Here is a 14,868-nt window from a genome sequence, read left to right as displayed (position 1 = left end):
TGTCACAGCTCAGTAATTCAATGGTTTCTGGGCAGGTCTCACCCTGGTGAGGAGCCAGAAGCTTCCAGCCGAAACTGAAGGAAGCTCTGGGCCTGCATGCCAATTTTTCTGCAACCATTGAACAAGTCACAGATTCTGAGCCCAGAAAGCTAAACTAGAGCATTCTTTGTGTTTAATCATCACCAGAAGTCACAGAATATCCAATGCAACCTATGATAAATTACAGACTTCAGATGGAAGACCAAAAAGGTGCACTCTTATTTGCACTTGCCCTTTTCAGCATATGCTTGATTTGGGCTCACAACTCAGTATTTTTTCAAAAAAGAAGCTTTTAACCTAAGATATGGCATGGGTCAGGCTCTGTTCTCTTGAGCAAGTGATTACTGTTATAAAGCTGAGGGGCTACTAAAAAAGTAAGTGTGAAGAATTTCTTCTATATCTTGAATATCTTGGCCATTGATAAAAAGTTTGCTTTAATTTTCTGGGAGTGCTGTTTCAGAAACAGGCCTGGCTAACAATATAAGGCTAGCTACCATCACCTCTCATTTCTGCAACAGATACTTGTACTGCAGCATTGTGAGAGTTTAAAAAGGAGGGGAAAGGGCAGAGAGGAAACAAGACAGATATTCAAAGGGAGAACAGAATGAAGTGAGTTACATTAGTGACCCATCTGGTCACCAGAGTTCAGAGTGGTTTGAGATTTTGAGGGCATTATACATACGAATTCTATATGTTAATATGTATTCTACATTTTCTTCTAATTAGAGAGGGATGTTTTCCCCTTTCTATTAGATTGTAAGAAGACATAGGCAGAGTGCTGTGCCTGACTTTTCATGGGATTTTGCAAGGCTGTGTTAACCAGGAGACACATGAAATTGTGACCTAGCATTTGGGAGGCAGCCCCTCAACTAATCTGTGCTACTATGCTGCTTAACTTCAACTCTAAAAGAGACATTGAAACCCATAATAAAGCCCCAGGACTGACAGTCAAGACATGTTACAGACAGGAACATCACTGTGGTCTACGCTGTCAAAATATGAACCATGAATAATAAGGGATGGTTGAAGGGAGGAAAGGTAGTTACTTTCAGGGCATAACAACACTTACAGGTTAATCAGTCTCTGCAGGTTAATCCATCTCTGTGGTCTTCTTGTCATTTAAAGTTCTCCTGCCCTTGCCACAGCATAAGAATGGGGAGACATAACTGCTCAGAAATAGGAAATATTTAAACCTCCAGGGTTCTGCCTGATCTGTGTCATTTCCATTAAATGTAAACTGTCCTTAAAAAGGCATCTTCAAGAGAAAACTACTGAGTGGGAGAGAGGGAGCTGAGACCTCCGTGGCTTGCCTTCTGGTGCTTTCTCTCTTTCAACAGTGCAGATGTTACTTTCCAGTCGTGTTTAAGAGAGAATCCCTACTGTTGAGAAGATTAAGGGATTAAACAGAAAGGGCTCCATTGCAAGAATTTCTCTTCCAGCTGGTGCTCAGTTAGGGTAGAAAGTTTTCAGAGATAGGGAGATACAGATATGTTGTGCATACAGATATATTTAGGTCCTCTGATTAATTCAATGTTAATACAGTGTCACATTTTCCCTTTGGAGAAAATTAGAGTAAGATAGTGCCACATGCTGTCAGTCTTTAGAGGAAATCTGTAGGGAAAATTGAAGTCCTGAAATTATTTTTTTCAGGCTTTTAGTTTAGACTCATGACCCTCCTCCATTCCCCATGTAATTTTAACATTTTTTTCTTTTAGTTTTATTGCAAGTGTCAAAATTACAAATCTATGAGTGGATAGAGTAGGTGAACTGTGAATTTTTCTCTCTTTTGCTGGGTTAAGCCCTACCTTTCAAGCTATTTTATTCATAAAGGCATTCAGCTGCCTCTGATCTTCATGAGCTTTCTCTTGGTTTCTTTAGAATACAAAAGTAGAGGGCTCAAACATTCCAAGGCCCATTGAAGTGAATGGTCTGTAAAGATTAGAATGCCTCTTTCTTACCATGTCTTTTTTGGGGGCAAAGAGCATGGTGCAGAAGACTGGGTGTATTGGGGAGGAAGAACTGTACCCAGCCTTTCCTCTTTGTCAGGTGTTACAGGATTGCTAATGTACTTAAAAGGTGGTTTGAACTTGAAAAACTCAGCTAAAATACAAAAACACATCCCATTTTGTAATACACTGAACAGGCACCCTGTGCAGTTAAGAAGGGTGTAAGAGCAAACCACGAGGTGGATTGACTGATCCCTGATACATGGGAAAATGTGCAGCTCATTGCTGGCTTTTTAGTGCAGCATTTTTCTTCCCATTTTTGTTGCTCTGCATTATTTCTACCATGTTCCTTCTTTGGATTTACCTTTTTCCCTTCTTTCCACTTTCACACTAGTGGGTCTGATCACAGAGGCCTGTTGAGGACATTGCCATTTTCCAGTTCCAGTTTAAACATGGTTATTACTGTGGACACACCAATAACCTAATCAGCCTTCTTCCTCCATCAGACTCACATTCCCCCTATGGTTGTTTTACCTCATAAGTCTGATTTTCTGGGATAGGAAATTTCAGAATTGCAAAGTTTGGCTGTAAATGGAACAGAATGAATTCCCATCCTTTCTAACTGTCTTGAAGGGAAATTATAAAGGCTGGTGCAGTCTCTTCTCAATTACTTATGTGATTACAGGGGCAGTAGTTAGGACAAGAAGAAAAGATAACACATATTCTCTGTACAAGTCACTCATTTTTTATAGTCATTTACCCTTTATTTTATAATTGAAAAAGAAATCACTGACACAGTAATTTCTTTCTATTTTCCTGTTAACCACAACAAAATCCTTAGAGATTCAAGGTATGTGGGCTCCTATAACTTGAACTGGGCATGATTTAAACCAAGGAAAGGAGGGAAGTTCTCAATTCTCTGCTGGATCTTTTTCAGCTAAGGTTTGACCTTTGGTTTTCTTCTTTGATTGATAGTTTTGGAGGTTTTAAATGAAAATTAAGAGAATTGCAATGCCATTAATACTCGTAGGTTTGTTGATACCATCCATGCTGTTGCGGACAGCAGCAGTGCAAGTTCTTCAGGGACCTGTAGATTTATTCTTCCCCAACTCCACCCATTACAGCTGTCAAGCAGTAAATGAACTGGTTCCTCATGCTACTTTAGTGTTGGCTTGTGACCTATATTTTCCAGGGTGCTTTATCTGTCTCCTCACCAGAACTGTGAGTCGCCCAGCCCTGCTCCTGTGGCTCCCCATGCGCAGCCCTGGGGCTGCCACAGCCCCTGGCCAGCTGGAGGGTCCCAGCTGGTGTGCTGTCACCACAGCCCTGCTGGGCTCCACATGCCCCAGAGCACAGGGCTTGTCACTCAGGGGGGACTGACACCAGCTATTAGTCGTGATGGACGCACACTTGACTAGTTCTGATAGTGGTATTTTCTTTCGGGCTGTGACATTATTTGAACAGATCACCTTTGTTTAGCACTCACCATGCACTCATTTGTCAAACAGTTGTCTTGAAACAATATGACTGCACAAAGTCCCCAAATATGTCTATGTTTGAAGCAAGTTCTCTGTTTTTCAGTCCTTCAGGTGCCACTATAAGGAGTCTAAACACCTTTGTGAAAATACAGCTTGGAATAATTAATTCCCTGCTTGAGCACTCAAGAGGATTTTCTTTATTGCTCCTAGCTGTTGGGAGTATGTTCACCTGCAGCTCAGTCAGAGCTCTGACTGTTCCCTACCTTTTATGACAGCTACTTTGGTTAAATGGAGTTTCTGGAGGGAACATAGCAATATGGCTTAGAGAGGAGAAACGCAGCAGATCCCTGTGTAGGGTATGTTCTTGGTCTCTGGAAAATTATCCGTATTTTCCTCATTCTGAAATGCTGATGGGTAAGCAAGCAAGCTTCAGAGTCATGTTGCAGCAACTGCCAGGGCAGGCAAGTTGGAACCAGGTAGAAGTGCAGTTTTGCCTACATAGGGTCATAGAACCATCAAGGCTGGAAGAGACCTTTGGGATTGTCTGGTCCAACCATCCACTCGGCACTGCTACTCTAACCCCTAAACCCCTAAACTACAACACCCAGCACCAGATCCAGATGCCTCTTGAAGAGCTCCACCACCATCCTGGACAACCTATTCCTATGCTTGGCCATCCTAACAGTGAAAAATATTTTTTTAATACCTAATCTGAACAGACCTAAACTTCTCAGTTTAGGGCCATTCCTGCTTGTCCTGTCACTGCAGGCATGGCTGAGGAGACTGGCCCCAAAAACCTTCTTTCAGGGAGTGGCAGAGAGCAATGAGGTCCCCATGAAACTCTTCTACTTGAAACTGACCAACCCCATCTCCCTCAGCTGTTCCTCAAAAGACATCTTTTGTAGACCTCTCATGAGCCTTGCTGCCCTTTGCTGGACAGGTCCAGACACAGAGCTCAGTACCACCAGTGCAATTCTGAGCAGTGCTGAAATACAGCTCTGCCAATAGGAAGATGGAAGCAGTCAGAGAATTGCCTGCCAGTGAGCACAATAAGTATATTGTGGTGCCACAGTTCAGGAAAGAAACAGCTAGCAACCCTTTCAGTAGCACAAAAACAAGATAACATTTTGTTAACATCGTGTATATCAGCAATCACAAACTCAAAAGAGTATTGTGGATACACAGAATGGAAACCAGCTAAAGGTAGCACAATACATTTTTATTCTCAGGCAGGCAATTGTCTTCTCGCTTTTTAGAGAAATAATGCTTTTGAATGCATCAGCAAGCTGAAAACGAAACGTTTTCAATATTAGAGGGGATTAATTCCTGGTCAAATTGGAAATGTTTGTGTAACTTTTTATATCTTAAGCTACTCCCACCCCTCTCCCCAAAGACCTCCCCATTCATTTCAAGTCCAGTAGATTTTTTTTTCCTGTTAACTGCTAGAAGGCTGCTAGGGGCTACCTACAGCAACTCAAAGCAGGACTGTCACCAGCAATAAATTAGATCATCTGTGTCTTTGTTTAGGTGAGTTTAGAGAGGATTTGTGGCTTTGCAACTACCATATGTATCCATACTGTGCTGGGGATGGATTCCCACAGAGGTGGGCTCACTTCTTACAGATACAGAAAATAGCACGTTCTGCTCAGTATAATGTTAACAGTACGTGTGCACACATCAGCAGAGATGATGAGCTGTCCACTAAGATATCTCACAAGATTTTAAAGCTACTGGACACTAAGAATATCTGTATTCATGGTTCCACACCACACCTGAGAGCAGTGCTCTACAGAATTATCAAAGAACCTGATTAGTGTAATGAATTTTTATTTTGTCCAGAAACTATAACAAATCAGTTTGCTAAGCCAGTATCACCTGAGGCCCTTAGTAACTCCTGGAGAAATTAGAGGAAGAAAACTGTCATTGCAGAAAAATAAACTTGCATGCTGAAATGTACACTGCACATAGAAACTGAGCTTTGTTATTTTACTCAGCAGGATTATGTGGTGATAAAGTGGGATTGCTCTGGCATTTCAGAATTGCTGTTCTGTGTCGTAACACGGTCCTCAAAATGTCAGAGCCTTGAGGAAGTGATGGACTGGTTTCTTAGCAGGAGCAAATCCCCAGAGCCACCCTGGGTGCGCTGATTTGCACTATGTAGAGGTTCTGTCACAATTTCAGACCACAGAGAAAATAATTAGGGGAACTAAGTTTATTAAATTTTAATGAAATCTTTGCTTTCATAAAACTTACATATTTCCTTATTTTTACTTATGAAGAGGTGCATTTGTGTAGAGAAAGGCTGGACTTTGCTAACTCCCTTTGCACAAAACAGCACAAGCCCCTACATGGCTGTGTGTGATTATTACATTAACACATCTCTATGGTTACACCACAGAAACCTTTAAGTGTGAATCCGTTTTTTTTCTTTTAAGTACCAAGATGTTCCTGATGGAAAAAAAAAATGACCTCTTCTTGGCTTCTGAGATAGAGTCAGGGATGTGATTAATGCTGACTGTATTCCACTGTTTCTCCCTGAGGACTAGCTATTAATATTTTCCAGTGATGTATGTCCTTTCACTTAACCACAAATGGGTGGTCAGCAAGGTATCTAAGCCCATATTTTGTCTTAAAAAATCACTTTCACTGTACCATCACACATGTGGCCTTTGACTTAATATCCATGGACTGATCCCTTCCAAGAATGCATGAATGGACACCTCATCCCATCTTACTTTTTTCCCCCAATTATCTGCTGTTTAAAGCAGATCCAACAGCCTGTGAAAGGGCAGGTATTTCTAGATTTGGTATATTACTGGGCTAACTCATAGTGGCAAGCTGCTGAAAAGCTTTACTCATCTGTTACTACATGCTCTTTGATATACAGCCTTGCAAAGTCAGTTTGACTTGGCTTTATTTTTGGTTCTATCAGTTGTATCATTGGGTTGGCCCAACAAAATAGCTGCCACTTTCAGAAGGACACACCTCTCATTTTCTTTTAAGCAAGCATATTAATAGATAAGAAAGGTATCCAAGATCCAAGGCTGTGCTTTATTACTCAGATGTGAACAAATAAAGAAAACAACCCTCTGAAATAAACTGAACCACAAGAAGAACAGAGCCGCGGAACAAACCAAGATACTGATGGGCAAGACAAATTAAATAAAAGGCTTGAAAGCGAAATAGGTTAATGGAAGTTTCCTCACTCTTCACTCTGTCCAGCAACTTTTTTTCTCAAGATCAATGAATTTCTTATGGTCCTCTCTAGATTCTTCGGAAAGTGTCCTTTCTTCTGCAAGCCCAGACCTTTGCGTCCTGCTATAGGCAGTTCTTGTTGTCCACCCAGATATTGCTTCATCTGCCCTGTGGTGGTGCCCACTCTGTGCTCGTGGTCTCTGCCACGCTGTATTGCTGCCAAGAAGGAACAGTTTCCTTCCTGTTGCTTCTCCAGCCTCTCTTTTGCTGCTACCCACTATCACAGCCTCCTTAGCAGAATATCCTGTCCTCATCCCAGGCACCATCCTGCTCAATGCTGTAGGAACATGCTATGAGAAAAAACTTTTGGCATTGTGTTGCTGTTGAAGATGAATAGATCACATGGACACAGGTCGAAGTGTGGTGAAAGAAAGGGAACGTTTATTTTTCTCCCCAGGATTTATAGGCTTCTTACCACGGCCAGGGATTGGATGGTCAGGATAACACTTTCTCACTGCACTGGCCATGAGAGATGCCCATCACAGGACATGTAACAGAAAGAATGTACACATATCTATGTTTACAGTTACTGTCCTGGGAAAGTCTTTAGAAAACCATGTCAGCAAGCTCAGAAACTGAGTTTTCAGGGCGACAGCATTGGGCATGCTAAAAGCATGGATTTGTTACAATTTACCTTTGTTGTCTCCCTGATATCATTCATTATAATAACCTTGACTTCTCTTTAAATTTGATTGCAAGCTGAACAAGAGGGGGGAAGCCAGCAGCTGACTAACACCCTGAGCAGACAGGATCTGCTCTTTGTCAGACATCCTGGGGATGTCTCAGAAGAGATCAGGGAAGTAAGGGGACAGCGGAGGCAGCTGTGAGGTAGGTTTTATGTGCAGAGAGCTCTAAAGGAGTGGGACCTGGAGTGTTGGCACAAGCAGTCTTGTGGCTTCAAAAGTTAATGTCTGCCAGGGCATTTTTTGTCTCAGCTTTCTCACTTTATATTTAAACTTTTATATGAACTCCAAATCTGGATTACAAATTCTTCAGATGCAGTGTCAGATCATTTTACTGACCTGACTCCTTTCTGCTCATCAATTCCTCATTCTTTGTCTGGGTGCCCAGAAATTAAAAAGTGTCCTGTTAGAGTCAATTTTACAATGTATATTCTTTAAAAAAATATGGTTTATAATTTACAGTCATTTACATGCATTTTTTGAGCTCTGCAATGATTGGACCCTCTTGGCACTAACAGATTTGCATCAAGAGGATGCTTGCCTATGAATTAGCCTAGTCTGCTAATAATATCCCACAGACCCCAGTTAATTTCTTTAAAATAATGGCTAAGACTAAGTTTGCTGTTTTCCTTCATTCAAACAAATGATAGAATGGAGAAACCAGTGAGCATGCCCCTGGGATCTGGGAGTCTGGGCTTCATCAGGGCTTCAAGCAAATCTCACTGCCAAACCCACAAACTATCAGAGGCACAGAGTCATGTATATATGCTTTTCCCCTTCAAGAGACTTGAAAAGCTCTGAAAAGCCAGGCTACAACTGTTGTACATGTCATTTCTAAAACTGCCTCTTCACCTCTTGGTGAGCAACCATTTTGAAAAAAATGTCACTATTTCTGCCTTTGAATAATTTTGATGAAATAAAGGGTAAAAGGTGTCCTCCTTTCTAAAGAGCTAACAGCAAGTGGCGTCCCTCACTCAGAAAATTTTCTTGAAAGAGCCTGTCCCCCAAAGACATATAATGAATGCTCCTGTTGCCAGGAGGCAATTGATATCTTCATGTGGAGGGCTTAATAAATTGAAGCACAGTGGTCAGCTTCCCAGAAAAATGTCACAGAAGGGCAGGTGTCAGGGAGAAACTATAGTAACATGGGAGGCAGGTACAGAGAATTAGCAAAGTCCAGACAAATCAATTACTGCTGCTGTTTACCATCCTAAAATTGCATGAAAATGGAGGTGAGCTGAAAGCCTAATATGATTTTGCGATAAATAAGTGAGTAAGATTTTTGGAAGACTATCTTATTTAAAGAACATAGTCTGAGTAGGTGAAGCCCAAAATTTCATTTAGTTGTGGGTTATTTGTGTTGCAAGACTCGGGACTTACAAAAACTATCTAATTAATTGATTGTAGGGTTGCTTTTTTTTGCCTATGATTGCTTTCTTGCAGTATCTTCAGCCTTCCAGTGCCTGCACAGAAGTGCAAATGAGCCAGGAAAGTTAAGGTAGTTATGAGCAAGTTCTCCTAGACACATGGTCATATAATCAGCCAGTTCATTCACTGATGTGAAATGGTAAAAAAAAAAAATTAAAAAAGACTTATTTTTAACTTAGTTCATTTCAGATGGTCATAATCGAATGAGTATAAATATTAGAGATGAGGATGTTTTTCCTAAATATTGTCCAGACCATGATATTGATTTCAAAGGATGGCTCCTTACTAAAATCAGCAATTCTACCTAACAAAATCAGAGACAGCCTCAAGGAGCAACAATGCTAGTTGGATTTATATATTCAAACAACCCTAGATTTAAGGTTTCTACCCATTTTAGTATATTTTAGAGGTATCTAAAAACCACAGCTAAAATTGAGGTGGTTTGATTTAGGCCTTTTAAGACTGCTGCTGAATTTTGAACTGGTTTATTAAGAGTTTTTTTGGGATTTTTTATCTGCAAAGACCTGGCAAAGCTGATTTAATCTCTAATGGCAAAAGCAAGGCAGAGCAGTACACTCCTTCTGTTGCTTTCAGAATCGATAATGTCATCTGCTGCATCAGAAGAAACGTAAATCCTTAAATTTAGATGTCTGGAGCACAGTTTAGCTTTTCCTGTCTTACTCTGGTATTTGAAATACTTTGCAGTGTGAGCACCCAGGATTGATGCCTGCTTCCTAATGTATCCAATGCTAGAGACCCTGCTCTCTCTGTTAACAATCCTTTAGTAGGTTTTTTAGTGCTTGGTGCCCTCTGAGCAGGCAAGACTGTGTGTAAGACCACAAAAAGTAGATTTGGCCAAGGTTTTTATAGAAAATGCAAATATTTTAGGGTTGTTGAGTAACATGTTGCAATGAAAAAGACAAGCTATGTTTACCCTTTAGAAATACCAGATGGTTATTGTAGGGTGTGGGGAGAAGAAACACAGAGGAATGGGTTGCTTCCAATGGGGATTTTAGCTTACATGGAAATTAGAAATATGTGGGCATGGAGGTGAAAAACTAAGTTCTAAGGAGGCAACATGGTCATACATGACATATTATCCTGCAGATGAATTCTCAGTTTGGAGCTGTGTCCATTTGCATTTTCTTTTGAACACGTAACCTGGATTCAAAATAGATGCATGAGCATATGTCAGTCTTGTGTCTTGTGTCTTTAGATGCTAAATTGCATTCCAAGAGGCTTAAACTACCTGGAGTCCTGTCTTCAGACTAGACTTTCCTGGGAAAAGAGTTGTAGTGATAGCTACAGGGCTATTCTGTGGTGACAGTGGGAAATTACTGACTTGTTGGCAAAAGAGGAAGGGTGAGACACAAGGAAGTATCTTAAGGTATCATTCATTAGAGGAAACATGGGAAATTTTAGAATTCCTTTTCAGAGACTTTACCACGTAAACCTAGGAAAATTCCATCCTTGCACTCAAGTTCTCTATGAATAGCTTGATTCTTACCTCATGAAGTTGTCAGGGTTTCCAGATCCCAAGCCACTGTCTTCACCAGAAACAGATTTCTTTGTTCTGCTTTCTCATAACAGAGCAGATGCCAGGCTGGGTCACTGCTAGGGCAAGAAAGCTCATAGGGAGTCCCAGCCTGGTGCAGGCAAAACCCTAATGGCTACAAGGTGTGCTACAGGATACAGGAAATAGGGCCCATTTCTTCTGCTCACTCAAACGTTAATTCTCTTCAATGGGAAATTAAAAGGATAAGACCAATGTGAACAGGGGAATACAAGATGAAATGGGGTTGACCCACTTTCTTTCTTTTCTTATGCAGCACCTCCTAAATCATGCCAGAGAAGATGGATTATACTTTCAGTCATGAGATAAACCTGTAAACTAGTTCTTGTCTGCAGCACTTGTGTATTATAGATCTTGTGTCTCCTGAAAAATGAATAATTACAGTCCCTGGGGAGACATTCTCTCAAAAATGCAGTCATCATGGATTCTGCAGTGTGGGATGGCTGTATGGACAATGATGATAAAATGAACAGCCTTCATGTCCCCAACAGGCATGAAAAGCGAAATGGAAGAGAAAACAGTTCTCATTAGATTAATGAGCAAGGCTTCCAATTTCTGGACAAGTTTCTGTTTCCTTTGCTTTGATGAAATAAATACCATTTGATAAGGACAACCAAGTACCATCAAATCAAACTGTAGCATTAACCAATTGCATACATCCGGATTTAAAGCAGACTTCTCCCAAAACAATGTTCTGTGGAAAGAATGGATCCTTCAGAATAAATTGATGGGATTTTCTTTGCCTCTTTTCCTGTTTGGCAATCTGTCTTCATTGAAAACTTGGTGAATCAGATTACAAAACTTAACAAGTTGTGCATCATAAATCTGTAGTGTATCTCAAGGATGAATTCTTCCATGTGCATGTGACATTTACCCTATATTTAGAATGCTGGGCATGCTCATTATCCAAGTGTTACACAAAGAAGAGTTTATAACAATTCTCTTTGAGCATATGCTCTGACTATAACATACAGAGGTGCTCTTTTTAGCAACTTTTTTGAAGTGTGTATTGTAAATAAAATAGTGCAGAAGACACAGCCATTGTTATGAAGCAAATGAGCTTTCCAAGTTGAGGCATCTTTTGGAGTAGATGGTGAGTTCATTTCTAATGTGCATACAAAAATTGGTAAGTGATACTTCTCTGTCTGCCTCTTTTGGTGCCACTGAACCAGGTAGTTCTCATAACTGGTACAGCTGCACTCTTACTTTGCTTACTTCATGGTACTAACAGGCATAATGGTCACAGAGACCCAGCAACCCTGCCACCAAGAGATGCCATGCTCTCAAAAGGAAGCAGCATACAGTCAAACTTAAATTGCCTTCACCTACCAACAGTATTAGCCGTCATGCTCCATTTTACGAAAAACCAGACATCGTTTCATCAATGCATTGGCCTAGGATTGATCTGGGTAGAACAAAGGAGACAGGATTTAATAACTATGCAAGTCAAAATGACCTTTCCAGAAAGGTGACAACAGCTGCAAGTGCATAGAGACACAGAGCTTGGAATCTTTGCACACATGCAAGGAAAGCTCACCATTTTGCCTCTGGCATTTAGGCTCAAAGTGGGAAAAGGACCAGAGATGTCTTCAGCTACCTCATTAAGTGAAAGTGCAGCTACTCTCCCAGGAGTAGGGTAGGTGTTTGTCACTCTCCATCTTAAATGATATATTTCAAACCCACTGTTGTTAGCTTCCAACAATGCCTCAACCTTGAAAAGAGTTTCTGTGCAGAAAAACTTGAAACAGTAAAGCATCTCCTAGCTCTAGGATGCCAAAAGATTATCAGCATTTACAAAGATTTGAGCTGAGACACAATAGGGTGCTATTCAGGACATGCATTTATATTTTCATTACTGCTTGTATTATTGCTACCACCAGTACTTTTGTTATTATCATGATGAAGGCAAACACAAAAGGCCTCTGAATATGCTCCTCAATATACAATACCTCGTCTCTCCAGAATGACAATGATTATACAGAAGTGGAAGGGAAAACAGCACCATGAGGTAAAGTCTCAGCATTTAAACCCCGTCAGGCCTTAGGCAGTAACTCTGGGACCCATCCAAAAAAACAGGGTATATTGATTAGACATGGGAACATAAAAAGCACATACCTGCTAAAGCTTCAAACACAGAAACTAATTAAGGTCTTGTCCAATTTTTATCATGTTATACAATACAAAATTGCCTGAACAAGCACTAATAGACTATATTTGAACGGATCATTGCACCCTCTTTATCTACACGTGTATTCAAAATTCATATCAATATCACTTTAGGTCAGAATCAATAGCAAAACTTCAAATTCTTTCAGCTTGTCCTAGTGTAAAGACTAGCTGTAAAAAGCCTAAACCGTTTCATTATATCTCTCAGGTCACAAAATCCTGGTTTAAGACAATTAGAACCCCAAGTCCTAATGTTATATCAAGTGCCAGCATTGACTTGAGGTGGTGATGGTTTTTCTCCCAGTGTCTCTGGCCGTGGTACATTTCCTAGTGGTAAGCTGTCCCATATTGTTTTAGAAAATAGCATTTAACCATTCAATATTTTGCTTGTTGATATTGTGTGATGAAGCAGTGTTCTGTCAAGCAGTTTGAAAAGGGCAATAGCTTGCAGTGTGCAGACAGAAAAAAAACCACCAATAAACAAATAAAAGAAAAATATTAATCTGGAAAAAAAAATGTGCAAAATTCCCCAAATTCTGTGTTTTTTGTCTTGTTTGTCACAGTGAATCATAAAAGAAGTTCAAGAACGGACAAGTTCAGAACCTGACAGGATGCTGCATAGTTTCTCTAGAAAAGACTTACCTAGATATGTGCAGCCTTCTGTAGTCCAGGTCAAGAGTGCAGACATCCCACTCTGCTTCCCACAGTCCCTCGTGTTCCCAGGGTGGTGATCCCACAGGAGAAGCATCAGGAGAACCCTGCATCAGGTGGAGAGAAGGGAGAAAATGTGTCAAGAAATGGTGGGCTAGCATGCAGCCAGGTTGTTTTACATGTTTGTGGGGCATTTCTGCTACAATGGGAATGATAACATTAAGTAAAGAAAGGAAAAGAGATTGTGTAAGAGTTCCCTGTGATGTGTGTGAGACAGGAGAAATGGCTTTAAAAATTCCTGTGAGCTCAGAAACAATGTCCAGTTCTCATTATTATGGTTACTCATCCAAGAGGTGAAATACAAAAGCTGCTGGCAGAGCTGTGGGAGTGAGCCAGAGTGGCCATCAGAGAAGTGAGCAGCACGAGGAGAGAGGGAGCAGGTAATAGAAATAGGTCACTCCATCAGATCTGATCAGTCTAAATCAGGCCTCACACCTTGTCAGAAGTTAATAGTCTCAGACTGAGAGGGAAGGTTACAGTGTGATGGGAAAAGCAACCCACCAGCCTCCTCCAGAAGACTGCAATTTGTTCGAGCTGCAGATGTATTTTACCAATTATTTATTGCAACTCTACCTTGTCAGAGTAGGGTTTTTTTCCTTTAAGTAAGAATATTGCTTATCAGCAACTTGATCCCTGTTTGCAATGGATTAAGCTCTTCAAGCATGACAAAGTGCACTACAGCTTTCCTAGATTTTCTGGTGTACACTTCCCTAAAATTCGTGCTTTCTGTCTGTAGCTGCCAACTGAATCTTGGTAGGGGAGATACACACCCCTAGGTTTGGAGGCTACCAGCTTTGCATGCACTCATCTGTTATTAGTGGAAAATTTTGTCCTATGGTTTATCAAACTTGAGAAGTATTGTAACAATTCACAAGTCAGGAACCACTCTGCATATCCTGGGTTGACAAAGTCACCAGGGAATAGGCCAGTGAAGGTAGTCTCACCAGGGCCATTCCTCCACTGACCATGTCCAAAGGAAGAGGCTCAATCTTTTTCTCTCAGCAAACTCTCAAGGTCATAGTGCAGTGTCCCTAGAAAAAATGATGTTGTGTCCTAAGTATTTAGTTTGTAGATTTTATTTATGGCTGACTACATTTCTTGCTTAGTAGGATGCAGTAGAGGTGGGTGATGCCTGGGTCTTGCAAGGGAGACTCCGACTTCAGTCACAGCACTTCTAGGTCAGTCTTAAAGTGGTGGTCTTACAGTCTCAGACCACTACTTTAATTTTCAAGATTTTTTTGGAGAGATTATATTTAAGGAAACAGGAAGGGGTGGAATATCTATGTGGCCTGCTTTATGAGGATATAAAATGTTGTCATGCCAGATGTAACATGGCCAGCAATATAGGTCATTGTTACATAAAGTGATGGAGAGAGAGAAAAAGAGGGGGAGAAAGACTGCTAGTGCTAAACCTGTGGATTCAGGAATTTTCAGGATGAGGACAAGAGGGAAGGGAAGGGAAGGGAAGGGAAGGGAAGGGAAGGGAAGGGAAGGGAAGGGAAGGGAAGGGAAGGGAAGGGAAGGGAAGGGAAGGGAAGGGAAGGGAAGGGAAGGGAAGGGAAGGGAAGGGAAGGGAAGGGAAGGGAAGG

This window comes from Poecile atricapillus, chromosome 3 (assembly GCF_030490865.1).
Source record: "Poecile atricapillus isolate bPoeAtr1 chromosome 3, bPoeAtr1.hap1, whole genome shotgun sequence".
NCBI classification, from domain to species: domain Eukaryota; kingdom Metazoa; phylum Chordata; class Aves; order Passeriformes; family Paridae; genus Poecile; species Poecile atricapillus.
This window is presented reverse-complemented; position numbering follows the sequence as displayed.